Source organism: Pleurodeles waltl, chromosome 3_1, assembly GCF_031143425.1.
Source record: "Pleurodeles waltl isolate 20211129_DDA chromosome 3_1, aPleWal1.hap1.20221129, whole genome shotgun sequence".
Classification (NCBI taxonomy): domain Eukaryota; kingdom Metazoa; phylum Chordata; class Amphibia; order Caudata; family Salamandridae; genus Pleurodeles; species Pleurodeles waltl.
The window spans coordinates 1026571384-1026597361 of record NC_090440.1 but is presented as its reverse complement, the minus strand read 5'-3'; the positions used below and the strand labels follow the sequence as shown (position 1 = coordinate 1026597361).

At 42.3% G+C, this 25978-nt stretch overlaps 1 protein-coding gene across 4 annotated transcripts in view; it reads right to left on the bottom strand.

Moving 5' to 3' along the window:
* Positions 1-25978, bottom strand: part of LOC138284937 (uncharacterized) — a 374377-nt gene that overhangs the window by 225360 nt on the left and 123039 nt on the right. Inside the window, exon 3 of one of the 4 annotated variants that reach the window (XM_069224278.1) lies at positions 3303-3403. The exons of the other annotated variants lie outside the window; for them this stretch is intronic. The gene's annotated coding sequence lies outside the window, so the exon portion shown is untranslated. The remainder of the gene's footprint in view (positions 1-3302; positions 3404-25978) is intronic. 4 annotated transcript variants of the gene reach the window in all.

The following is a 25978-nucleotide window of genomic DNA, read 5'->3' as shown; positions in this document are numbered from 1 at the left end:
AAGGGGAGAACTAATGACCTAAGCACGTACATTCATGCAAACAAAAATATTTATAGTTCTAGCAGTAGTGTCAAATTGGCCTTTTTTTTAAACTTATAACTGGTAAATGAAAAGAGGTTTCCCAGGATCGAGATCACAGAGGAGTTAAAAAAATGCTATCAGTTAATACTAACAAAGAAAGGGGAAATGCTATTAACATGCTGGGTCTACCTTCGACTTTTTGTTAATTTTAACTTACTGAAGCTGTCCATTTTCCTTTAATACAATTTTCAGTTCAACGCAATCGTCTTTTTTTTTTAGTAGAACTGAAACTGCTTAAGTACAGTGCAATGCTGACTCATTTTTGATTTGTTAAAAAGACTGTTTGGCTCCCTAGTGTCACCTCTTTTCGTCTGCGTGAAGTAAGGGGCCTCACACAGAATTTTTTCAAAAATGTTTAGCTAATAGCCCTTTAAGAGGCAGCTAGACTATAGTATGACCTGGGTAGGGCAGCAGGTCTTCCATACCCTGGGCTATATCAGCCGATATGAGATATTTGAGGCAGTCTGGGTTGTCTCTGGAATGAGCCTACTCGACCAATACAGTTGGCAAATTAGGTGGTCTGAGGGTGTGGAATCTGCTTGAGGACAAGTGCCTCTGCTCCTGAAATGTTCTTTTAAGAGGCAAATGAGAGGGACTCTCAAGATTTAAACATGTCCAACTTTCTAGCTGGCCTGCTGCTGATGCTTTTAAAGAAAAACTATCAGCAGCGCGGAGCCTGGACCAGGACCTGGACGCAAGCTTGGACCTTTAAGACCTATGGAAAGACGTATCTGTCTGATACAACCTCCCAGAGGCCAAAGTTGAGGACGCTATGACTCTTCTTGATAAGATTTGGAAGAGAAACGTGCAAATGAAGCAGGATAACTGACACTTATTTACTCATATTTCGTAGGATATTGTTGAAGCAGCACCACTCAGGAGAAACCACCCTACGGGTTTTTTTGGACTCTGGAAAACAAGCACAATTTCACGTTGTTCGAGTTAGAAACTCTCTGAAGTGTGGTGTGGCAGGTGTAATTGATATCTATATTTGTCTGACTTACCTGAACAGCAGAGATTTCTAGCAAATTGTGAGTACCAATATTTTCAAAATGCTGAAAGAGGAATTTATTTGGTTTACCCTGCTGCTACCCATCTCTTTCACTTAATATGTGGAAATCTTTGTTCTATTGGATTGTTCTGTAAGACAACAGCTTTGCAGACAATGGTCTGAAAAAATCATGTTGTAACAGAATTGCTAAGCACTAGAAAGCAAACATTCCTTGTTGTGCGCTTGAAAAACAGATGTGCTGGGCTCCTGTGCACTGAACTGTGTATGGCTTAAGTAACAGTGAAATTGATTGCATGTAATGTGTAGGTTGAAAAAACGCCTATAACTATGTCCTTATTACTACAGATCTCAAGGGAGCCTCACCAAAGAATGCTCTGTCAAATGATACTGGGCTCAGGAGAAATTGTGTTCAGAGCCATTAAAACATAGACAACAGCATGTCAGGGTCATCCATAATTTAATAAAATTATATATATTTTTTTTAATTTGCAACTGTTGAAATGCTGTCTCTTATCTTTCCACAGACACTGTAGGTATTCCTCCACAGCATCCATAAGGACATACTCTGCAAAGATGGTCAGGTTTCTCCTTTCTATATGTTAGGCACAGTAAAACAAAATCTACATATATTTGTCAAAACAAAATCTGACTTTTTGAAGGATTTTTTAAATTACTATTCAATTGTTTGTCCAAAACTGATGATGTCAGAGGAGTAGGAGTTTCCATTTTCCTAAAGCCACAGTTTTCACAGCTGATTCAAAGGTCTGGTTACGTATGTCCATAAACGGCTCATCTACAGGCACTTTATATTTAGCATCCCAGGAATTGGATGCAGGTGATTCAAAATTGTGCCTAGCAGAGATGACAGGGGACAAACTGATGCATCAAATATAGCTCCATCCTAAATAAAGGATCTACTGAAGCAGATGGTGTTAATACTGAGAAGAGACTGGAAAAGGCAATCTTAGATGGATGCCGGTTCAGTGCCTAAAACGGCCCTGGATTTCACAGTTTAAAAATACTTGACAAGATAGGTATCACTCTTTCTGAATCTGACTCTATAGAATGTCTTTGTCTATTTTCTGTTTTAATGGGGGGAAGTTAATTAACTGCTCGCACTCCAAAACAGATTATTGTGTGAAAGCTCTACTCAGACGGAGGAATAAGAGCTGGGTCCTTCACTGGCTTTGGGATCTTGTATTTTAGACAGGGAGACAGATCAAGAAATTGGTCTGAAAATATGTCCTCTGCATCCACTTTCATGTTATTCACTGCAAGAGTAGGTGGACAGACCGGTTGTACATCTTCCCGATACAATCAATGTAATAAAGGGACAGTCATAGCTCTTGTAACCACACATTGAGGCGGAGGTAAAAATATTGCTGAAGTAGTGATATTAATTCAGCTTTGCTTGGAATACTGGTAGCACTGTCAAACTGATCTTCAAACTAATAATTTATTTAACTATAGAACAAAACACTGCACCTCAGTTATGCTAAAAGGTGCTGAATAACTCTTACATAGATCCATTAGATTCCATCTTGCAAAGGAGTCCACAACTTCCTTTGGCACTCGTTTTTAGTGTGAGATTAACAGATGAAGGCTCGCTCTTCAGTGACCCTGGCTGAGTTTTATCACCGAAGACTCATGATCTTTCCAGATGTTGGTTCCCAGGCCTGAAATGCAGGCTTTGTGCAAGATTGGCTCTCAGATAACTACTTGACACGTTTGACTAACTGTTGGAAGCCCAATGTTAACAGCATGGCCAGCGCAGCAAAGTTGGTTCTTTCAACACATCAATGACATCAAGAAAAGCATGCCCTTCTTGTGAATGTGAGCAAGTAAAAGACCACATTGCATTGACCAAGAAGGGAAGAACACTATAAAAGACAATGCTTGCTTTTGGCCTGATTGGAGTTAAAAACAGGAACTGAGTGTAGCAGGGCCAGACACAAGGGTTACAGGTGGATCTTGTGCACATGGGGGATGCTCACATATGAGGTACTCTTCAAAATGACAGCAATCTCTGTTAAGAAGGTACTTACAGCCCTGCCTGCCAGTACAGGCAATACCCAAGCGCACACGGCACGGAATGAGGGAGAGATGGAAAACAGAGTAATTAAAATATGGCTATATTAATGGATTCATCTCTACTACAGTGTCACTATGGTTTAACGTGTGAAAGCTAATAAAAACAAGGATAACATACTTTAATTTAGCAGGTACTTCGGTTACTTCTGCATGGCTGTTGGCACAGAAAGTTTAAATCCTCCACGGTAACCTTGCACAGTCTGGGCACGCGCAACAAATCTGCACAGGAAGAGGAAAAGATTCAGCGACAGGACTCTGTCAAGTAAAGAGTATGTGGACTCCATCTTACTCTCTCCCTGTAATAACCTGCATTTCATTTACTGAAGACTGGGAGACAACCATGATGGTGAGGGATAAAAAGAATGAACTTCTCACATTACAGACTTAATGGTGTGAGGCCAGTAGAGAGCTACGGATTACCCTGCAGTTAAAACCAATCTCCTTTTAGTAAATGTCACCCTTTAATTAGACCTAGGACTCCAAGAAATACTTGCATGACCTTTTTCCGGCAAATGCTGTGAAAGATTTATCTTTACATGAGCAGTTTTGATGGTAGTTGTGTATTCCTGATTGCCTCATTTAGACTAGCAACACACAGAACTGATTGATTAAAATAAGAGAATTTATAAAATAATGCAGGCAGGGGCAGACATTAACAGTTGATCTTAGCAAAAAATGGATGCGGACACAATCTTGAATACAAATCGGTTAATGTCCCATTTACTGTTGACCTTAGAGTAAGACACAGGTGATCTATTCCACGGAGTTGATGTATCCATTTATCCAAGACACTTAAAACCACTGACAGGGTTTACTACCCATTTGTTCTTCCCAGAAGCTATTCTTATTTTTATTACCAAGTATTCTATTCTATGCATATTCGGGTCACCTGATGTTTCATCTGATTACGCACAAAACAGTTCATTATTACTGGAAAATAGCAAACATTCTCACTTGATGGTGCCAACATTTGGTCCTACCCTACACGCTACCATCACAAACGAGGATAAATCCCAAGGCAGTCAAGATTCACACATTTAAACTACAGACCTGCCATCGTGAGAACCGTTAGTATTAGAAGTCAAAAGACCCTTCGATTATTTGCGCATATAAGTGGTTATTATTGTTAGTCAAAGTAGTAGAAGGGGGAAGTAGGAGTATTAATGATAATAATAATTATATTGCTTCATATGCATCTTCTGACTCTCCTAGAACACTTGGCTATAATTCTGGAGCTTAGCAGTATATAAATTAATTCCACATAAAATTCAACATAAAAGTCTAAAAATACGCCTCTGTTTATGAAACTTCAAAAGATTCCTATGGAGGCTTTATTATAAACATTACTTGCACACCTGCCAGACATTCCAGTTACAACCTATACAGTATTAGAGACGGTAACCCGTTAAATCATATCCTTACACGTAACATAACTATCAACTCGCTTAGAAACTGAGGGTCAGGTTCACAAAGAACGGTTGCACACTTGTGATATGGTGTGCATTCTGAAGATTAATTACAGTGCCTTGACAACATACAGGTGACATCTGTATGTTTTAACATACAGAAGGCATCTGTATGCTAAAACACGCAGGTCCTCTATTCACAGATTGGACCTACATGCTAAAACATACAGGTCTTGTATTCACAGATGGGACCTGCATACTGCAACTCACATGTCCTGTGTACACTGGTGGCATTTGCTAGGTACATCATAGAGGTCGTGAATTCAGAGATGGCAACATTCGCTGAATCTATAATGCAATGGGGGACAAACTAAGGGAATCCGCAATAATGTTTATGGTCGACATCGATAAGGCATTTGATTTTGTTAGTTAGGAATACTTATTTATCCTCCTCCAGCACCTCAACTTCGACTCACAGTTTATTTCCTATCTCCGACTATTATACACTGATTTGACGGCTTCGGTGAGGATAGTGGGCACCCGCTTAGCTATCTTTCCAGTACAGGGTTGCCCTTTATCCTCCCCCTGTTTGCCCTTATAATGAAACTGCTCACGGTGTGGGTGTGGATGGATGCACAAGTCAGGGGATTCACATGTGGGTGGACTACCTGAAAGAACTGCATTGTATATCGATGATGTTCTCTTCTTTCTGACATTGCAAAATATGACAGGCCTTCGACTACTGCAGATAATGCACCTGTTTGGACAGACTTCCGGCTTATACATTAATATTGATAAAGCCACAATTTATACACTCGGTAAAGCACCACATAAACTAGAATGGGCATCGGGTCTACTTCAGGCTACTACCGGGTTGATATAGCTGGGTGTTTACCTACCCCATGACGCAACGGTGACCTGGGGAGCAAATATCACGCCTATATATTTTCATCTAAAGAAAGATATAAAGATCTAGTCGCTTCACACCCTGTCTTTACTAGGACGGACAGCAATTTTTAAGATGGTGTCCCTTCCTAAATTTCTTTATCAACTACAGAAATTTCCTTATCCAATACCGCGGCAATGGTTTTGTAAGTTGAACTCCACTCTCAACCCCTTCCTGTGGGATGGTAAAACCCCCCCATGTGGCCCTCAGTAAACGCTTCCAATCCACATACTGCTGTGGTATTGCAGCGGTGAATGTGGAATCGTATTACCTAGTATCCCATCTCTTAATAATCAATGATTGGTGATACGCAGAGAGATCCAGCATACACATTGGAAAAGTGGGTAATGGAGCCAGCAACACTAGCGGCATACCTCTACAGCAGAGGGTGACACACAGATCTGCTGCTGGCAACTTGGGACAGTCCTTAGACTATGGCAAATATCCCTCAACCAGATGAAATGGTGAGGCAGACTGACGGAACAGACACCATTGTGGTGCGGCATCATGCTACCACAGACGGCCATATTGTCTGGATCCCAAAAGTGGGATCTCATTGAGCCCTAGATGACATTATGCAAGGCAAAATACTTAAATATTTCCAAGACTCGCAGATAGAGTATCAATTGCATTGCAGCCAATTCTTTTGCTACTTACAATTTCGTCATGCACTAAACCCCTGCATAAATACATTATCAGAACTTCCCGAAATGTAGTCCACCTGGGGGTAGGCTTCTCATGGGAGACCTGGGCAATCACAAAATTGCAAGAATATATCAGACATTTAAATCCAATCAGCCGGATAAGTTTTTTAGACTCACGCAACAGAACTAAATGCTCCAAAGAACATTCAGATAGAGGCAGGAGGGTGCTATGAAGACTCTAAGGAGGAAGGAAATATTACAGAACACAAGACAATAACTTGTTTTTACGGCAGACTGTTCTCTAAACGGAAGTGTCTCCTGTATTTGCTTCAGTGACACTCACTTTATTAGCACTGGGAGGAATGGTGTATCATCCAGCATTAGAATCCATAGCTTTTGCTCAAATATGTGGATGCACTGCTCACTAAACCGCCACACTGATATTTTAGAAAATAAAGAATGTACTTTCAGAAAGATAGCATCTAATGCACTCATCCCCCAAAATACTGAGCCTTACATTTTTCCCAGAATTTCATATTTTATTCCGATTCTATTATGTATTTAACATATATGTTTTGCATTACAGTGTTTGGTAGCCCTCCCACGTGCACTGAGGTCTTCGTGACAAGGGCACATAGAAATACTACAAATCTAATTCTTTAAAGACTGCTTGAAAAGAGGGACGTGGCTACCCCCCCCAATCACACTCTTGTAACCCAAACTAATATGACTTCTGCTGGAAAGCATTTGGGAAAGCTTTTAATAATACAGCAGGAGTTGCAAAGCCCAAAATCACAATGCTCAAAAGAATAAGAAGAGTATATGCTTTTCTGAAGAGGCGCCAACTGTGATCTAGATCAGTGGTTCCCAACCTGTGGTCTGGGAACCCCTGGGGTGTGTGAAGCCTCCTAAGGGGGTCCGTGACTGCTTAGAAAATGTAATAATATTACCAGATTAGGTCCCCAGCTTCCTTGGGGATTCCCCGGATTCCATTAATGATTCAGTGGGGGTCCCCAGGCTCAGTACTGCTAAAGTTGGGGTCCAGAGAAGTCAAAAGGTTGTGAACCACTGATCTATATTCCCTTCACTGGGTTAACCAGCACCTTTTCACAGGGAGTTCCTAAGCAGCAGGCCATAAAGCTCACAGATCAAAGCACGAAGATGAAAAACCTTTATGGCAATCGCTCAAGTTGAGCTTCTTTCAGTATGAGGTGCAGCAAATTGCCATTTTTCTAGCATAGTTACCCACACTTTTTGACTGACGTCAGTGTGCTTAGACTAGTTCACTGGGATCCTGCTAATCAGGACCCCAGTGTCTGTGCTCTCTCTCCTCTAAACTTGACTGCTGGTAAACATTTTACACCAACAATTGCCATACTGGTGCACCTAAGTAAGTCCCTAGTGTATGGTAATTAGGTACCCAGAGCATTGGTACACTAAGGGGTCCCCCATGGGCTGCAGCATGTATTGTGCCACCCATGGGAGCCCATGCAAACTGTGTCTGCAGGCTTGCCATTGCAGCCTGCGTGAAATGGTGCAAGCACCCTTTCACCACAGATACAAGGCTGACCTGGTCATGCACTTACACGCTGTAAGTCACCCCTCTGGTAGGCCTGTCAGCCCATGGGCAGGGTGCATGTCCCTAAGTGTGAGGGTACCCCTCCATGAGCAGAGTGCCCCTACAGGCCCCAGGCTCCATTTCATGGACTCTAAGTGCAGGTAAGCCATCTTAAGGTATGTATTGTATTGTAATCGTATTTATATAGCGCTTACTACCCCTGACAAGGCGTCGAAGCGCTTTTCGATGGGTAGCACGCTACTCCGGAACCCAACAAGAATTAGTGATGGATTAGTATCGTTAAATAATGAGTACAGTTTTAGTATTATTATGAGTTAATTTGAGCAGCGGATATGAGAGTTTGTTAGTTAGACTGACTGGAGTAATGGAGGAGGAAAGAAATCCAGAAGTGTTAATTGGGAGTATATCCTTCATTTACTCAACCCAAAGGCTTGGGATGAGTAAAGGGGGGGCGGAGGGGGAAGAGTATGTGGAAGGGTTAGGGAGAGCATAGTAGCAGGGTGAGATGAATGCAGGAGAATTTAGTAGGGTTGTGTGGGAGGTCACAGAGGTAGAGTGAGGTTTGGTGAGTTAGATGTGGAGGTGGAGGGAAGAGCCTAGGCGGAGATATTTAGGAGATGAAAATGGTAGAAGGGATTTGGGATGAGTCAGAGTGAGAATGGAGGATAGTTTGATAGAGACATGACATAAGAGTGATGAGTAGATAAGTGTGATAAGATGAGAGCAGGAATTCATAGATATCTACAATAGTATAACAACCCAAAACCAGGAGCCATGCAATGATCCACAAACATGCCAAGCACAAACATATACATACATATATATATATATATACATATATACATACACACACACACACACGAATACACACACATATGCACATACAATACATAATTAGAATCATGGGTAAAAAATACTTAGTCAGACAGGTTTAAAGAGTGTGTGTGTATTTTATGGTTATGACATAGTAGCAATACATATTTTCCAAAGAAACTATAAATAAATAGAAATATACATATAATCTGAAAATAAATATTTATCCACATAGGCATATGCAGTTCATAGTTGTTTGAAAAAGGTGGTTATGAAGGAAAGAGCCAACTCTTGAGTAGTTTTCTGAAGACAAGAAAGTTATCTGTGGCTCTTATAGTTGGGGGTAATGAATTCCATAGTTTGGCTGCTTGGACGGAGAAGGATGTACCACCTATAGTCTTTTTCTTGTATGGTGGTGTTCTAAGGCGGGGTGCCAGTCTTGAGCGGAGGGTTCTTTGTTGGATGTATTTGGTAATTTTCTTTCTGATAAAAAGCGGCCCTGTCCCATGTATAGCTTTGTGGGTGATACAAAGCAGCTTGAAAGTGCATCTTCTGGCAACGGGTAACCAGTGTAGTGCTCTCAAGGCAGGGGAGTTGTGGGCTTGCGGCTTTATATGTAGTAGTAGCCTGCCTGCGGAATTCTGGATACGTTGTAGTTTTTTCATAACAGATAGAGATGATCCATGGTAGAGGCTATTGGCATAATCCAGTTTGGATAGTACAAGCGAGATAGTAGCTTGCACCTTGTGTGGAATTCCGAGGTGGGGGAAGATGCGTCGTAAAGTCTTTAAGGTGATGAAGCTTGTGCGTGCTAATTTGTCTACTTGGGCATTCATAGTTAACTTGGAATCCATGGTGATTCCTAGGTTTTTAACTTCCTTGGATAATTGTGGAGGTGGTCCGAGATCGTCAGGCCAGACGCACAGAGGGTCATAATTTTTCCAGTCACCACATAGGAGTATTTCTGTTTTGGAGGTATTTAGTTTGAGATGGCTCAAGGTCATCCACTGATCAACGGCTCGGAGGCAACTGAAGATTTGTGAGTTTTCAATGTTTTTGGGATCTTCTAATTTAAGTAGTATTTGTGTGTCATCTGCATAGTTGTAGCATGTGAGATGGAAATCATTGATCAGTTCTGGTAAAGATATCATGTAGATGTTGAAAAGCAAAGGTGAGATGATTGACCCTTGGGGGACCCCTGCTTTTGTGAGGTAGGGTTCGGACGAGAAGGGGAGCGAGTGGATGATATTTGTTCTTTTTTGAAGATAGGAAGTAATCCAGTCGAGAGCAATCCCTTGTATGCTGGCTTCGTGGAGTCTTTGAGTTAGGGTGTCATGGTCAACCGTATAAAAGGCAGCTGAGAGGTCCAAGAGAAGTAGTGCAGCAACTCCATTTCGGTCAACTGTGTTTTTAAGATCGTCCAAGATTGCCATGAGTGCCGATTCAGTGCTTCTTCCTGGGCGGAATCCAGTTTGGAAGTCTGAAAGTATAGAATTGTCTTCAATGAATTGTGACATCTGGGCGAATGCTGCTCTTTCTATCAATTTGCCCAGGAAAGGTCCATTTGTGATTGGTCTGTAGTTGTTGGGGTCTTGCGTGTCTAGGTTTGTTTTCTTTAATAATGGTCGTATGTATGCCTTTTTCAGGTCTGCAGGAAAAGTTCCTGAAGTTAAAGAGTTGTTGATGATTCTTCTTACAGGTGTGGCAGCAGAAGTAGATAGCAGGATGTTCTTGAAGATTTGTGGTGGGCAAGGGTCAGAAGGGCAACCAGAAGGTCTGCTTGCTTTGACCAAATCCATAAATTCATCCTGGGATATTTGTTTGAAGGACTGTAGAGGTTGGGATGGTTTATTCTTAAAGGGTATTTTAGTAAAGGGGTTGGTGCTGATGGTTTTCTTCTGTTTTAAATAGGAGTCCAATGTGTCTGCCTTGGTTGTGTAGTGAGTTGCCAATTTGTTTGTAAAATCTTGAGTGGTGGGAGGACTTCCTTCCATGCATGAAGGTTTTTGAAATTCATTGAGAATTTTATAAAATTCCTTGGTTGTAGATTGAGCATTTTGAATTCTGTCTGAGTAGTATCTTTTTTAGCTTTTTTGATTGATGATTTGTATATCCTGTTAAGTTTGTGTAGCTGCAGTTTGTCTTGACTGTTGATTGTTTTGAGCAAGGTCCGCTGCAACTTTCTGATTTGTTGCTTTATCTTTTTAAGTTCTGTGTTTCTCCAAGGTGTTGGTTTTCTTTTGTCGTGTTTAGTTTTTCTGAGTGGTATTAGGACATCAAAAGCTTCCTGTAGCCACTCAAAGTTTTGGTACAGAATTAATTGTATCTAGATCTGTGTTTGCTGTTAGTTGTGTTTTTAAGTGATCCAAATTGAGTTTGCTCCATGGTCGATAGGTGTATGTATGTAAGTAGTTGTGGGGTGTGTTGATTTGTGGAGTTGTATGTCGGAAAGTTATCATATGGTGGTCTGACCAGGTGGTTGGTGTGATGCTATGAATAGTAACGAGTTCAGGCTTAGCAAAAATGACATCTAGGATGTGACCAGCGATGTGTGTGGGATTGTGTACAATCTGATGTAGGTTCAATGCGAGTAGGCCAGTGGTGATAGCTTCTGGATGGGGCATATTGGGTTTGTCAAACCAAATGTTTAGATCCCCAAGAATGCATAGATTGGAGTATAGTGTAATAAGGTTTGAGACTGTCAAGAAAAGCATCTGGGAAAGTGGAGTTGTTAGGTGGAGGTCTGTAAAGGAGGAGAAAGTTACAGGAGGAAGTTGGAGTAGGGTGGCATCTGGTAAGGAGGGCTTCACAACCTTGTATGGAGATGTTGTCTGTTTTACTGAGGTTCATTGCCTGTTTGAATATAATAGCTAGTCCACCTCCTCTCTTGCCTATACGGTTTTGTGTGATGGTTTGATAGCCCGGAGGAAGGGCTTCGTGCAACACTAGTGCCATGTCATCTCCCAACCAGGATTCCGCAATGAATAGTAAGTCAGGTTGTGTGTCTGTGAGCATGTCGTAGATGTGGTGCTTGTTTTTTGAGAGTGATCGAGCATTTATGAGCTGGCAGTTTAGATAAGGTGTGTTAGTGGTAGTGTTGTTTTGTTTAGTAGAAGGGTAAGTAGTGTAATGTGAGCTTGAAGCAGGAGTGTTGCTTGTTGTTATAACTGTTTGAGGCTCACAATAGTCTTGCTTTTCAATATAGTGTTCCTCTTCCAGCAGGTTAAGGAGGCATTTTGTTGGGTCTGTGTGTGTGGGTGGTGGACTTGGTGGCTGAGAGAGCCATGAGGAGAGTACTGTTTTTTGTAGGGTAGTTTTATTATGTAACAGACAAGGGGATACGAGGTTGCTATGAGTGACATGTTTTTTATTTTGTTTGCGTTTGTTTAGTGTGGATGGAGTATGGGTTAGGGGTGGTGGAGGAGCATGTGGATCATGATGTAAGGCTCTAAATTGTGCAATGGAGGAGAGGCGAGTGAATGAAAGTTGCTGGGTTGGGGTGATTGTGGTAGGTGTTTGTGAAGAGTGGGGGGGTAGGGGTGGAGATAGGATGGAATTTGTATCCTTTGTGTAGTCCTGGGGGTGGGAGTGGGTATGACGATGAGTGTAATGTAAGTTTGTGTTGCTTTGATATGCTGATGTTTGTGGTTGGTCTAACTACATGATGGCTTCTCCGAAAGTAGGTATGTTTGGTATCAAACATGTTAGAATCATGCAACTACATCGATTCCAGGGTTGGCTGCATGGTACCATGTACTCTGGGGTTCCTTAGAAGATTCCTCAGTTCTGCCTGTGCAGCCTTAAGGGTTCTAGCTGCCATCCCACGCTGCTGCTAACCCCAGACACTGTTCTGCCTTCCTGCTGGTGGGCCTGACTCAGGTCAGAGGGGCAGAAAAAAGGATTTCCTGCAAGGGAGAAATGTGACCACCAACCCCTGTGTATTAGTTGTCTAAGGGCTGGCATGGCCACTGGGCACCATCAGACTGCTTTGAAGGGCACATTTGGTGCCCTCCTTGCATAATCCGGTTTGCACCTATTCAGGAACCCCCGGTTCCTGCTCTGTTGCGAAATTGCACAAATGACAGGGAAGTGACCACCCCCCAGTCCACCTCCTCCCCAACGGAGGTGCACAGAGCTCTCTCAGGTAGCCACTTGATTCTGCCATCTTGGAAGCAAGATGGGCAGGGGCCCCTCATAGCATCTGACTGGTTAGGGCCAGGTAGATGACATCCCTGACCCCCTCTGATAAGTGAGTCGCTTCAGAGAGTGACCTACCCCATTTTTTGAGTTATTTAAGGGCTCCCCAGGGGGTGGATCCTCCGATTCCTCGTGGAAGACTCTCCAAGGAACTCCCTGCAAGACATCTTCTGCTCCGGGCCTCTGGGACCGTTGTTGGTCTGCTTTGGAACCAAAATGTGTCTGCTTCTGGTGGGAAGGCTCCCGCTGCAAAATTGTTTCTCCAGATCCAGCAATAATCCTGCAACATCCAAGGCTGTGCATCCTCCAGGGTCACAAGGGCTGTTTGCACCTGGAAGCACGAACGGATCTCCCTTGGAGTGAAGAAGTCACTCCCCTACAACAGCAGGCACCTCAAGACACAGTCTTAGGTTCCTGTATATTTTATGGTATTTCTGTTGGGTATTTTGTGCATATATTGTGTACAGATATCTCTAAAGGGAGATATACCAATGCTAGTCTAGTAGGGTTGCTGTAATAAAGAACCCTTTATTTTTGCTACACTTGTGTGGTTCTTTCTTGTGATTGAGTTACTATCTGACTACTGTGGCATTGCAAGTGCTTTACATTCCTCCGGGATTAGCTTCAGCTGCTCGTCTCAGCTACCCCTAGAGAGCTTTTGATACCTGGACACCTATTCACTATCACCAAGGGTTGCCTGGACTCAGTACAGGGTGCCACCACCACAGGTATACACCATAAACTGGCCCAGCCGCCTACAGGAGGCAGGTAATGCAGTGATGTTGGCGGAAAAGATTTATGTCCACATAGACATCATCAGTCCAGCACAACAGGTGGGTTTCAAGGTGACCTCCTAGAGCCGCATTTACGACAGTCTGCAGTAAAAATGGAAAAAAGGTAAGGAAGAAAGCAACAGAAAAGATGCTGAGACAAAGCATCCCAAGCGTAGAGTCATTTTCCGTTGGTCAGTCTGCTGTAAGCAAATGTCCCCACTATCAATTTCTCTGAATCTGTACATCTAAGAATTGTGGGAACACTGATGATCTGTACATACTTTCCTGGGGACTCTGAGATTTCAGCTTTTTTCAGTAGGCAAAGATGTACAAGGATGTGTTAAAAGTGTGGAATAAGATATTAAGTTGAAAGCGGGAGCAATCCCTGTAAAACAAAGTTAGACCTGTTCCACTCAGCGTGCGAGAGGAGTTGAAAAAAATATTGACTGCTGTATGCAAGGATGGCAATATTGAAACCACTGACTCGTCAGGATGAGTTGCAGCTGTTTTAGCTATAATCAAGCAGTATATATCTGTGCACTGATCTATGTTCATTAAACAAGAGCACAAGATTTGACAGCTTTTTTAACACCCTTTCACACCTTTAAATATGTAAGGCTACCTTTTGGACTCAGATGAATGCGCTTTTCAAAAACGAATGGACAGATTATTAAAAGGCGTCAAGGGGATCCATGAGTTCTAGGGTGATGTTTTGATATTTGCTAAGAATGTTGAAGAGCATAAAATAATTCTGGAATGTGTACATAGTATTCTGTGAAAGAGAGGTATGACTGTTTCTAAGGATGAATGCAAATTGTTAGTTAAATAATTTTCGTGGTCACATAATTTCAGCTGATAGAATCAAACGAAAAATCTAACTCATTGAAGCCATCATAAATGCTCCCCCACCCAATGAAAAAAATTCTTTAAGACTTTTTTAGGCCTAAGTGAATATTACACAAGATTTGTTCAAGGGTATGTCACTGCTGTTGTACCTTTGAGACGCCTTGAATGCAAGAAAAATGTTTGTGGACAAAAGACCAGGATGACGAATTTCAAAATATTAAGGTCATGATTATGTCAGCACCTTTCTTACAACCTTTCAATAGTGCAGATAAGTGCTCTGTAGTTGATGGCCATAGTTCCGCTGTGTTAGGAGTCTTGTTAACACAACTGCAGAATAACAAGGAGCACACTATTGCTTTCATTTCAAAACATCACAGCAGCATTAAAGGGAGAGTCTTGTGTGTGCATGAGCTGTTGGAAAATTTCAAATTTATCTTTAGGGCAATCATTTTGATCTTATTACTGATCATAAGCCAATTTTGTATCCCATGAGTGGTAATGGTACTGGTTTAGCCTCTTGTGCGGTTATTGTCTAGATTGCAAAAATAACATGGGGAATATTAAATTCCAGGGGGCAAATGCTCCAGGGAAAATTGCCTTTCACAATTATCTACAGGCAGTGACCCTGACGTCAGTGATCATCATGATCTTGAGTTTGTCATTACTGCTGTAGATGCACCTGTTTCACTGTAGGACATGTTTGTGTAGATGAACAGATGAAAGCATGTTACTGTGTTGAGGGAAGTAAAGAAATATGTAGTTAATGGTTGGCTCCTAGTTAGAAATGTTTCTAAATCTATTGTCCCTTTTCAACAAATTACTTCAGAATTATCCATAGAAAATTGTATTTTGCCTAGACAAGGATTGTTTGTTCCACATGAGAGTTTGAAGAATAAAATACTTGAGATTGAGCCTAGTGAGCATTCTGGTACATCAGTTAAAAAGAAACTTTTAATTGATAAACGTCCACAGTATTTATCATCCGACACACACTTGCAGGTCAGCAAAAATATGTATCATTTTAATCCCTCACCTTTGCAGCCATGGCTCAAAATTGCAATTGACTGTGTAGGACCTTTTAACGTCTTACCACCGAAAAAGGGCTTTTTAATTGTACTTACTGATATTATTCAAATGGGTGTGCAGATGTGTTTTTTAAACAAGGAGTACCTCAAATACTGGTCTTTGATAATGGTACTCGTTTTACTTAAAAAAATGTGGGACATTCTTAAGAAAATATAGCATAAAACATGAAAGGACACCTTTGTATTTTCCTGCAGCTAACGGTTAGTCATGCAGGTTATAAAAACAGGGTTAGCCTCTAATATGGATGTTAGGAACTATTTAAGAGAGAAAACTTGGAGAAATTTAAATACTGTGCATAGGGTCACTGGTTTTCACAATTTTTTCTACTTAAGGGTAGCGAAGCAAAAACTTGACTTACACCTTAGTGGTCGGATAAAGAAATAGATAATTGCCATTTAGTTGGCATAATGGAGGATCATACCAGTGTTGATCAGTGTGTGAGGGGACATGTCAATAATGAAGACAAACCAGTACTCAAGTTTTGAACAGTTTACAAACATCAAAAGCAGGAATTTCAGGTGAGAAACTGGTCTTTAATTAAAAAAAAAATCTTAAAGAGCACAAAAGATGATTCCAATATTTCAGGGCATGTACTAGTGGGTGCATGTTTCTCACACTGCTGTTTTGTACAACGTTTGAGAGTGGTGGAACAAAGGAGCTGTTGTAAACGTCAAACCTATTCAGAAGTAATTGACTGGAGGAAGAATCTGTTTGGGAAGATATTATACAATGTGTTTCTACAGTCTAATTATGGCTTTACATGTGTTTCACAGAATTTTGTGCTTGTTCAGAATGAATTCAATGATCTTTCTCAAAATGCACAGATAATATTGGTGTAGAAGTGCAGGAACAGGACATGTGAAGTGATGTTCGAGTTAACGTGGCTGGTGTTTCATCACATGTGTCAAAAAAAGTCAACTTGCCAGTCAAATATGAGAATTATTTATTATACAAATATTTTTGTAATATTATAAAAGTTGTTTGTTTTATCTCTGGGAAGGAAGATGATGTATTGTGTGTTTCCTTTTAATACTATGTTCCATTTTTTGTATTCCTTGGGAGCCTGAAGGTTCCAATGCTGTCCAGATTGAGAACAAGAGAGAGGGGTAGAAGAGAGGCAGAGGAGGCCGAAGAGGGGAAAGGGTGAGTAGAATGGGAAAGGAAGAAGAGGGAAAGCGTGAGGGTCAGTCTGGCCTATGATCGGTTAATGGTAAGATAAGTGCATTGGAAAGGAGTGTTTATCATCATAGACCCAACAGATGGATGAAAACTAGAGGTAAGTGGAATGAATCACGAGGGTCACACTTATATAAGACAAAATCATGCTAGTAAAGGTTGAAATGGTGCCAAAAGAAATCAATAAATAGAGCACTTTATTTTATAAACTGATCCATACATAGTAGAACTAAAGCCTTTGCTGATTATTACATGTAAATGGAGAGTAATGTCCATTCATAAAAGCTGAATTCCCAAGTGTTTCCTCTCCTCAGTAGAATCATCCGCTAAACAAGGTAACTTTGTCAGCAAGCTAGTTTTAATAAAAGCAATAACAACTCCTTTCCACTAGCTAAATATTATGTTTATGCAGGGGTGTGGAATTTAATAAAATATCTACTTGTCCATGGGACAGGTTGCTCTTTAAATCTATATCTGTAAAAACAAAAAGAACAAATCGACTTGTCCCTTCAGTGCCATATATTCCGGCGAAAAATTGTGTCAGCAACCTCTTTATGTAAGAGCTCTGATAATAGCCTCTTTGAATATGCTAGGGCTACTACTATCACAGGACTTCAATACTTGCATTTCCAATCCCTACTATAGCAATTTACTTATTTTGCCACCTCTCCGGAGAACTACATACTGGGGCTGGAGGAAGCAGTAAGCAATAGTTCCAGGGCTAGAATGCCTTTGAGTCTGCAAACCTATTAATTTGCATGTTTTAAGGATTTTCACCAGCTCTTCTTTAATCTTTTTCCATAATGAGAAAGGTATTGACTTCTGACAATGGCAGAAATAGAAGTTCTTCCAGGGTTGGTAAAAATGTGGTTGGAGTGAAAGTGAACTTGTAAACGCTCAATAGATTTTCACATGAGCAAACCTACACATGTATATTTGCTCGTGCTAAAATAAAGTTCACAAATATTTTCTTGGAGTACAATTTCCTGGTCTACTAGTTTTTGTGAATTCATGAAAGCCACTAATTCAAAGACATATACCATAGGTGCACTTTTGTGACTTTCTTTAGGAATTGGGTCCCTAATTAGGTCAAGGGTTAACAAAGGCATTTTGTTTTTATTACACTTCTATTTCTCTTTTTATCGGCTGGCTTTACTGTAAGTGATCGCATTCGGCTCATCCACAAGGAGCATATTGGCACACCAAGTAGTTTTGTTCAGTGCCATGATCTACTGTGCTGCTACCATTTCAGTATTTTCAGATCTGATGACAAAGTATACAGCAAAGCAGTAATGTAGATACTAACTTCTCCCTCATTTATCTCACCTTTGACTCAACCAAAACCCCTCCTGCTACTATGATCTCCCTAACCCTTTCCACAGACACTTGCCTCCTCCATCTCTCTTTTACTCATCCCAAGCCTCATTCTATTACTATAAACTCCCAATTAACACTTCTGGGTTCTTCCCACCTCTACCCCTCCCTTACTCCAGCCAATGCAACTAACAAACTCACATATCCGCGGCTCAAATTAACTCATAATGATACTAAAACTGTTCTCATATTTCCTTATACTAATCCACCACTAATTCCTTTTGGGTTCCGGAGTAGCGTGCTACTCGCCGAAAAGTGCTTCGACGCCTCATCAGGGGTAGTAAGCGCTATATTAAAACTATTACAATACAATACAATTACAATTCAGTGGCATATGAAACTGAAGGGTGCCCCCCTGCAAAGAACATAGAGAGCCCACCACCCTCCAGACTCACTCAGGGCAGGTGCTGTGCTGAGGGAGCCCCCTGGAGGGGGGCTGCAGGGCCTTTGTTACGTCACTGGTGGAAAAGTGTGCTTTTTGAGACCAAAAACATTTTATTTTATTTTTGACACTGTTTGTTACAATAGTGAGGGCCTGGCAGCTTCCACAACAATAAAGTGTTACAAAAGCCATGTCAAAACAAGACACAACACCCTTATTGCCCCCCTCTGCACGCTGTGCCAGGCACCTCCATGACACATTGACGAAACCAAAAGACTCATAAAAAAATGTCTGAACGGTTTGCTTTGCCATTGCTCGTTTATATTCATGCTTCCCATTATCTTGTTGAAAATGGTTACACTAATTATCCCTTAGGAATATTTTTGGGAAATACTAGCATGCGTCAATACATTATACTGATTGGTGCTTCAAAGAAATATCACCTAAAATTTCATAGCAGTGAAACCTTTTTGTCCTGCTTGCATTTTTTTCTGAACATTTTATTTTGAAAGCAAAGAATCATCACTCTTCCTTACATGCTTCTGCAAACACGTGCATCTAATCATAGAGCATTCTGGGAGCATTATACTTAGCCTTATTTTGTTAAACTTTTCAAACATGTGTGTACACTTTATTTTTTTTTACTGGAACCCCTGTCAGTAGTGCAATGTGACCTTAAAACATTTATTTACAGCGCTCACCCTAATAAAGAAGGCTTTTAATTAATGAACCATAAATTCAAGTTCAAACAGCATTAGCCTATGGACACACATATTGCCTCAACTGCAGACAGCTCCCTTCTCTTTAAACTGGTAGCCAAAGGGTTTGCGTTGCAGGAAGTTGGGCCTACTTGTCACAAGCACAAAATATACATGAAAACTTGTTGCCCTTGACCCTAAACAATATGTGTTGGGTGACAGAAGGTTTCTTTTACATAACAGGGATGTGGAATTTCTGACTCATTTATTTCATTCTTCCTGTAGAAAGAGTTTGCCAAAAGTGTGGTCTTCTTTTTCTCTCAACTCTTTCCTCAACAAGACAAGTGCTGTTCTCCTCAGCAAGCCGATTTTGATGCGACGTTGTTCGACTGCTTTTCCGCGGGCCCCCGGCCCTGGAAGCCTAGAGCTCCGCAGCTTTCAGCGAGACAAACTTGAAATCCTGGCCTGGGTCGCCGATGATGGTAGTCAGCTTGACCGCGAGTAGGTCCACCCACGGAGCTTTTCCCAAAAGTTGCTTCGAACTCCTCCAAACTTCAGGAACTTCTTCCTGAAATTCCTCTTGAGGGTTCAAAGTGTCCCAAACACATATTCAAAGGTCTAGCAGTGCTGAGAGGGTCCTTGGAAGTTTAGGACTACAATTCCCACAACGCACCTGGCCAAATCCTGAAAAGTCCACTGGACGTATTTCAGGCTGGGGACTTTTGTGATAGCTGGTGCAGGCAGGCTCTGTTAACCTGCTGCTTTCAGGGAGTCCAAGCCTGCGTCCTTTTTGAAGCAAGGCAAAGTCTTTAGGGCTGCTATTCCAGTGTGGAACAGGAGCAGTACTTTAGTGTGCAGTTGTTGCACCTGGCCTTTTTTGCAGGGTCATCCCCAAACTTTTTGCCTCCTTCCTCCTAATTTTGCTGACCGGTTTTTGTGGCTTTACGACTCTGGGCACTTTACCAATGCTAATCAGTGCTAAAGTGCATATGCTCTCTGTGTAAATTGTATTGTTGATTTGTTTATTCCTTTTTGACATATTTGATTTACTAGTAAGTCCCTAGTAAAGTGCACTAGTGGTGCCTAGGGCCTGTAAATCAAATGCTACTAGTGGGCCTGCAGCACTGGTTGTGCCACCCAGGTTAGTAGCCCTGTAAACATGGCTCAGACCTGCCACTGAAGTGTCTGCGTGTGCAGTTTTAAACTGCCAATGCGATCTGGCAAGGGTACCCACTTGCCAGGCCCAAACCTTCCCTTTTGGTACATGTAAGGCACACCTAAGGTAGGCCCTAGGTAGCCCCCTGGGCAGGGTGCAGTGTATTTAAAAGGTAGGACACTTACTGGTGTGTTTTACATGTCCTAACAGTGAAATACTGCCAAATTTGGGTTTCACTGTTGCAAGGCCTATCTCCCTCATAGGTTAACATGGGGGCTGCCGTTAAATAACTTTAAAGTGCAGGTTTCCCTTTGAGGGCAGATAGAAATATAGAGTTTGGGGTCTCTGAACTCACAATTTAAAAATACATCTTTTAGTGAAGTTGGTTTTTAGATTATGAGTTTGAAAATGCCACTTTTATAAAGTTTTGCACCTCTCTAGACAGTGACACAAAAGGGGGTGGGGGTGTAGCTTGCATATCCTGCTGAGCCATCTGAGCTACAGGGGAGGGAGGAGTGGTCGTTCAGACCAGAAATGTCTGTGCCTTCCCTCACACAATGCAGTCTCAGACCCCCTAGTGTGCGCTTGGGGCCTGGCCTGGACAAGGAAGGATCTTGCAAACACTTGAGACTTTGCTTTGATGTTTGCCAACTTCAAAGGAGAGGAACTTCTGCCCAGGAGAAGAGCTGAAGGAGGAATACTGTCCCTTTGATGTGCTGCTTTGATGGACTGGTCTGCAGTTGCTGCTTCTGCCTGAAAAGAGTGCAAAGGGTGACCATTGCTGTGTGTCCTGCTTGAGAGAGTTTTCTAAGGGCTTTGAGTAGAGCTTGCCTCCTGTTGGAAGTCTCGGGGACACCAAAGACTTCAGTTTCCTTGACCTGCAGCACTGGGAACTGTGTGTTTTGTGCTGTTGAAGAGGAAAAACCACTGCGCCACTGTCAACAAAGCCACTGGCCTGCACCGTGAGCTGCTGACGCCGCACGGAGTCACATTGCCTCCCTTCGCACCGCTGCCCTGGTCTCACCGACGCCATCATCGGACGACTTCACCGAGCTGCTGCTCACACTGCGACCTGTGGGCCCCGCACTCCGGCATTGCCTGCTCACACTGCAGCCTGGGCATCCCCGACGATGACGCTCCTGCTGACGACGCTGACGCTGTCTGCACCGTGGCCTGTGGATACCGCTCGTGAGGAGCACAAAGCACTGTCCCGTCCTGCACAGCAGTCCCGGTCCACCGACCCCAGCATCATCGACTCCAGTGTCATCACCGGGCATCCTGCCCGCACCGTGGCTTGTGGACACCGCTCCTGAAGGTCACTAAGAACCGTCCTGTCCCGCACCGCTGGCCTGGGCCTACAGACGACAGTGCTTCCGCAACAACATAGTCGCTGCAGTCACCGTGACCTGTGGACAACGCACATTGAACCGCCCCTCTTCACACCGCAGCCCTGGTCTCACTGACGCCGCTGGACGCCATCACTGAGCCGCTGCCTGCATTGTGACCTGTGGGCACCGCACATTGCATCGTCCCGCTTCACACCGCAGCCCTCAATGCCAGCGCACCTGACTTCATCAGCCCGGAGTTTGATCCACACATGTATATCTTTAAGTGCCCGATGACTCCTGCACCGACTCAGGAACCAACACCGCGATGCCAGCGACGCCCCTCTCCAGAGCTAACCGCGATGATCACGACTCCCTGCAATTCCAAAGGTACTGTTTTGCAGGTCTTCCTGACACCGTAGCTGGGCCGCAATGCTGCGACTGGCCTGAACTGTTGGTTTTGTTGATTATGGCGTCATGATAGCCAGAGCTATTGACTTCAAGGAACTGTATTTTTGAGTAAATCTTGCACAATTAATATCTTTAACACTGTATGTTGGATTTTTATTGTTTTGGTCTTGTTTTGCACAGATAAATATTGGGTATTTTTCTAAAACTGGTGTGGTGTCCTTTTGTAGTGTTTTCATTTATTACTCTGTGTTATGTGCAAATGCTTTACACATTGCTTCTGAGATAAGCCTGACTGCTCGTTCCAAGCTACCAAGGGGGTGAGTAGGGGTTATCTGAGCTGGTATCTCCCTTATCCTGACTAGACTGAGGGTCCCTACTTGGACAGGGTTCAAACCGACTGCCAACTAGAGACCCCATTTCGAACAGCAGTTCTTGGGGTTGCAGACCAGGGTTCCAGCAGGGTAGTCGTCCTTCTTCTTGTGGGTCCAGGCAGCAGATCCGAGTTGCAATGCAGATCAGCCACTTTTATGCAATCATCTTAGTGGACAAGTGGGGGGGCACCCTTGTCCAATAAACTGCAGGGTGCCACCCAAAAGCATGACAGCTTCCTCCAAAGCGTGGCATTTTTCGATCTCAAAGCACTGCTCTTTAAAATTTCAAGGACGACGATTTTCCTGCAGAGGAGCAAGACCTGGTTAAACCAAACTACTGTTGTGGCTCATTTTTATTAACACTTTTCCTCTAGGGGAAACAGCCATTACAACGTGGCTGTTTCCTCAATTAGCCTTTACAACGCATGCAATTCAATGCACGGGTCATTAGCACGAATAGCCTTTACCACGCATATCAATACAACAAATTATGTTGTAATGGTATGAATGATAGGGCCCATGTGTGGTCGTGCTGGTGAAAGCTATCGACGTCGTTAAAGGAAACTGAAAGATCCTTCTGTTTCCTCATAACCAGCTGCGCTGCACCTTAGAAGTGATATAAGGGGCATGAGGCCTAAGGGTGAGGGGTTAGGTTTTAGGGCTGGGGCGGATTTCGGTCTTGGGGCACCATCAATTTGGTTCTATGTCTGCGGACGGGGGATTAAGTTTTAAGGCAGGCGGTTTTCGGGTTTGGGGGTGGGGGCACCATCAGTTTTCTGCAATACGACATACTCTTGGAAACAACATAGAATGAGGCAGACCTGTCAGAACATGAATGGACTGCATGAATATTTCCCACTTTGTAGCAGGATGGTTGATTAAAACGAGGAATGAACGCCATGCTTGTTAGTGCAAACCGGCATGGAAAATATATAATCTGCACAAGAAGATTCTTCCTGGGCAGTACAACAGAGTTGCACTTCGGTGTTTTCTCTGACACCCAAGATGCACCATGCAGCACGCATCTAAAAGGAATTCCATGCTCACTCGCTTCAAGCTAACAAACATCATTAATAATGCAAAGTCCTTAAAGTTCGTCAGCAATGTTGTTACCGCACCATTCTTCAAACCAGAACTGAGTTATATGTGAAACACAGCAAAGAAAATCTCTTGTGACCTCAAACGTTTTACGAGAAAAATCTGTGTGTAACATTTACAGTCTGAAAATGGGTGCTTATTCAGGAGAGATGGCGGTTATCTGTATTATTTTTTTTAAAAGAACAGGGGGTGTCGCACAGGGACCTTTACCGCACATATGCCTTTAAAACACATGCTTCTACAACGTAATTGGTTGTGAAGGCATCCGTGTTAAAGCACATGCGTAGTAATGGCATTCTCATTGTAAGGCATGCATGGTAACGGCGTGAGTTGTAACGGAATGCGTTGTTCCGTCATACAACCTTCGTATAGACATCTGCAAAATCCTTTCATGGGCCTGCTATCTATCTGTGGGGTACAGGGTGAGAGGGGAGGTCTGGCTTGCATTCCTTTCTTTCCTGCTTCCTATGAAGCCCAGTTAGATTTACCCAGCCCCCTTCCAGGCCTGGCTTCAGCAGCTGCAGGACTCCCCCCATCAGATAGCCTCTGCTCAATTCAGACTACTTATCACCTCATCAAAGCAGCCTGGCCAATCCTGTTAAGGCTGACCATTCACGAAAGGCCACTAGTAGGCTCGAATCTGGCTTGCAGAAAAGAAAATCTTATAACTTATTTTCGGAATTAGTTACGATAAATTGAAAAGTGCAGGTTGTTTGATTTATCATTACCAATCTGGAAGAGTTTGTTGGGAAAAGCTGGTGCAGCGAGCAAAGGATGTCATAATTGGGCTTCTTATTCATGTGTAGAGCCAATACCACAATTCAGAGAAAAGGGGTGCAGGCGATTTTATAAAATCCTGAATTAAGATTAAATTTAAGTCTTTCCTATGATGTGAGTTCCTGTTTGAATCATATCAATTAGGCAATCATGCATGGAAATCGTTCACTAATTAGCTTTGCAATCATCATCCACTTGATTCTATGCAAAGAATTTACTTTTGGATCGTCTAGATAAAGCACTGGCTTTTCTCTTTTTGATTCCTGGTGATAGAAAGTGTTTAGTGATTGTCCTATCTAATGCTACATTTATTTCCATCTTCAATGAAGAGCTGTCAGTTTCGCAAATAGTTTTTTTTAAACTTGTTGGTTTTTTAAACTTGTTGTTTTTTTCTTTCTATAAGGAGACCCTTTAAGAAGACATCAGACACCTTTCAACTGTGTGATTAAGTTCAGCTAGGCACCGGGCAAAAAAGAGTAGTTGCCATTTCCTCAGGCAATCAAGATAGAAACTTGTCCAATTCTTGGCAGCGTAACACAGCTTAGATCTACAGCCCGCCTATAACAAATCTAAATATGGCACCTTCTTGCAAATTTTCATATAAGGGCATATTACCTCTATCCTTAAAATGTGCTGCCTTTATTTTGGTGATGTCAGGTTGGTAAAAGGGTTCTCACTACATCAACTCCTGACATTCAGTGCAGGTGAACTTGATAACCACAGGAACTGGAGGCTGGCCACGGTCCCTGTGAGTATTGTTGAAATCTAATAAAACTAAATCCCAACATTTATACACCTTTGTAAACAACAACTAAATGAAATAAGCATATTTGATTATTTCAAAACGTAAAATGGTTACTGTACACTTTGCTTGTTTTGAAAGGATTTTTATAAATGCTTTGCTGCTCTAAGTGCTTCTCAAAGCAGTGTCAATACAAAGATGCACGACCTAAGAAATCAATGTGGTCCCAGCACAGTGTGTAAACAAGCAAGAGCAAGGGGAACACTATAAAATCAATACAAGTTGGCTGCAGAACAAAGGAGATTACAAAATGTCGCCTATTGTGCCGGTCTACAATACATGGTGAACAAGAGCTGGCAAAGCTAATATGTCTGGCTTGAATTTTGAATCCTGAATTAAACATTTGGAAACGTCTGCTGCAGTGAGAAAAGATTAAAAAGCAATTGTTTTCTGTATACGATGCATCTATCAGCTAAATAATTTAATGAGTGATGATTCAGAGTACTTTTGAATGTAAAATTGCTCCTTGTGCACTGCAATGCAACACACCGTAGTATGGGGAATGATACACAAAACAGCAAATAGCATGAGGAGTGAACACTTCTCTGGGTGGAGCCGAAGACCACTATATGTATATTTTAAAGAATTGGTTAACAATTGGTCAGTGCAGACAGCTGCGTTATCAGGACAAACCTAAGAATGCAGAAGAAGAAAGAGAGGGATATAAAAAGGTTTGATCTACATCAAATGGAATGTATTTCACCTAACTTTTTTTTCTTTTGGTGTAAGCATTACCATACACACAAAACGTTCCAGTTGCTTTGATGAACTGAGGTATTATGACAGTGCAGATAAGGTTCGCACTCTAGAAATCACAACTGGCCAAGAGCAGGGGTCCCCCAGCAGTCCACAAAAGGTGCAAGGCTCACCTTTCCCCCTCTCTTTTACTTGATTCAGAATGCGTCTGTCTGACTCCGACCCCCTCGGTTTTATA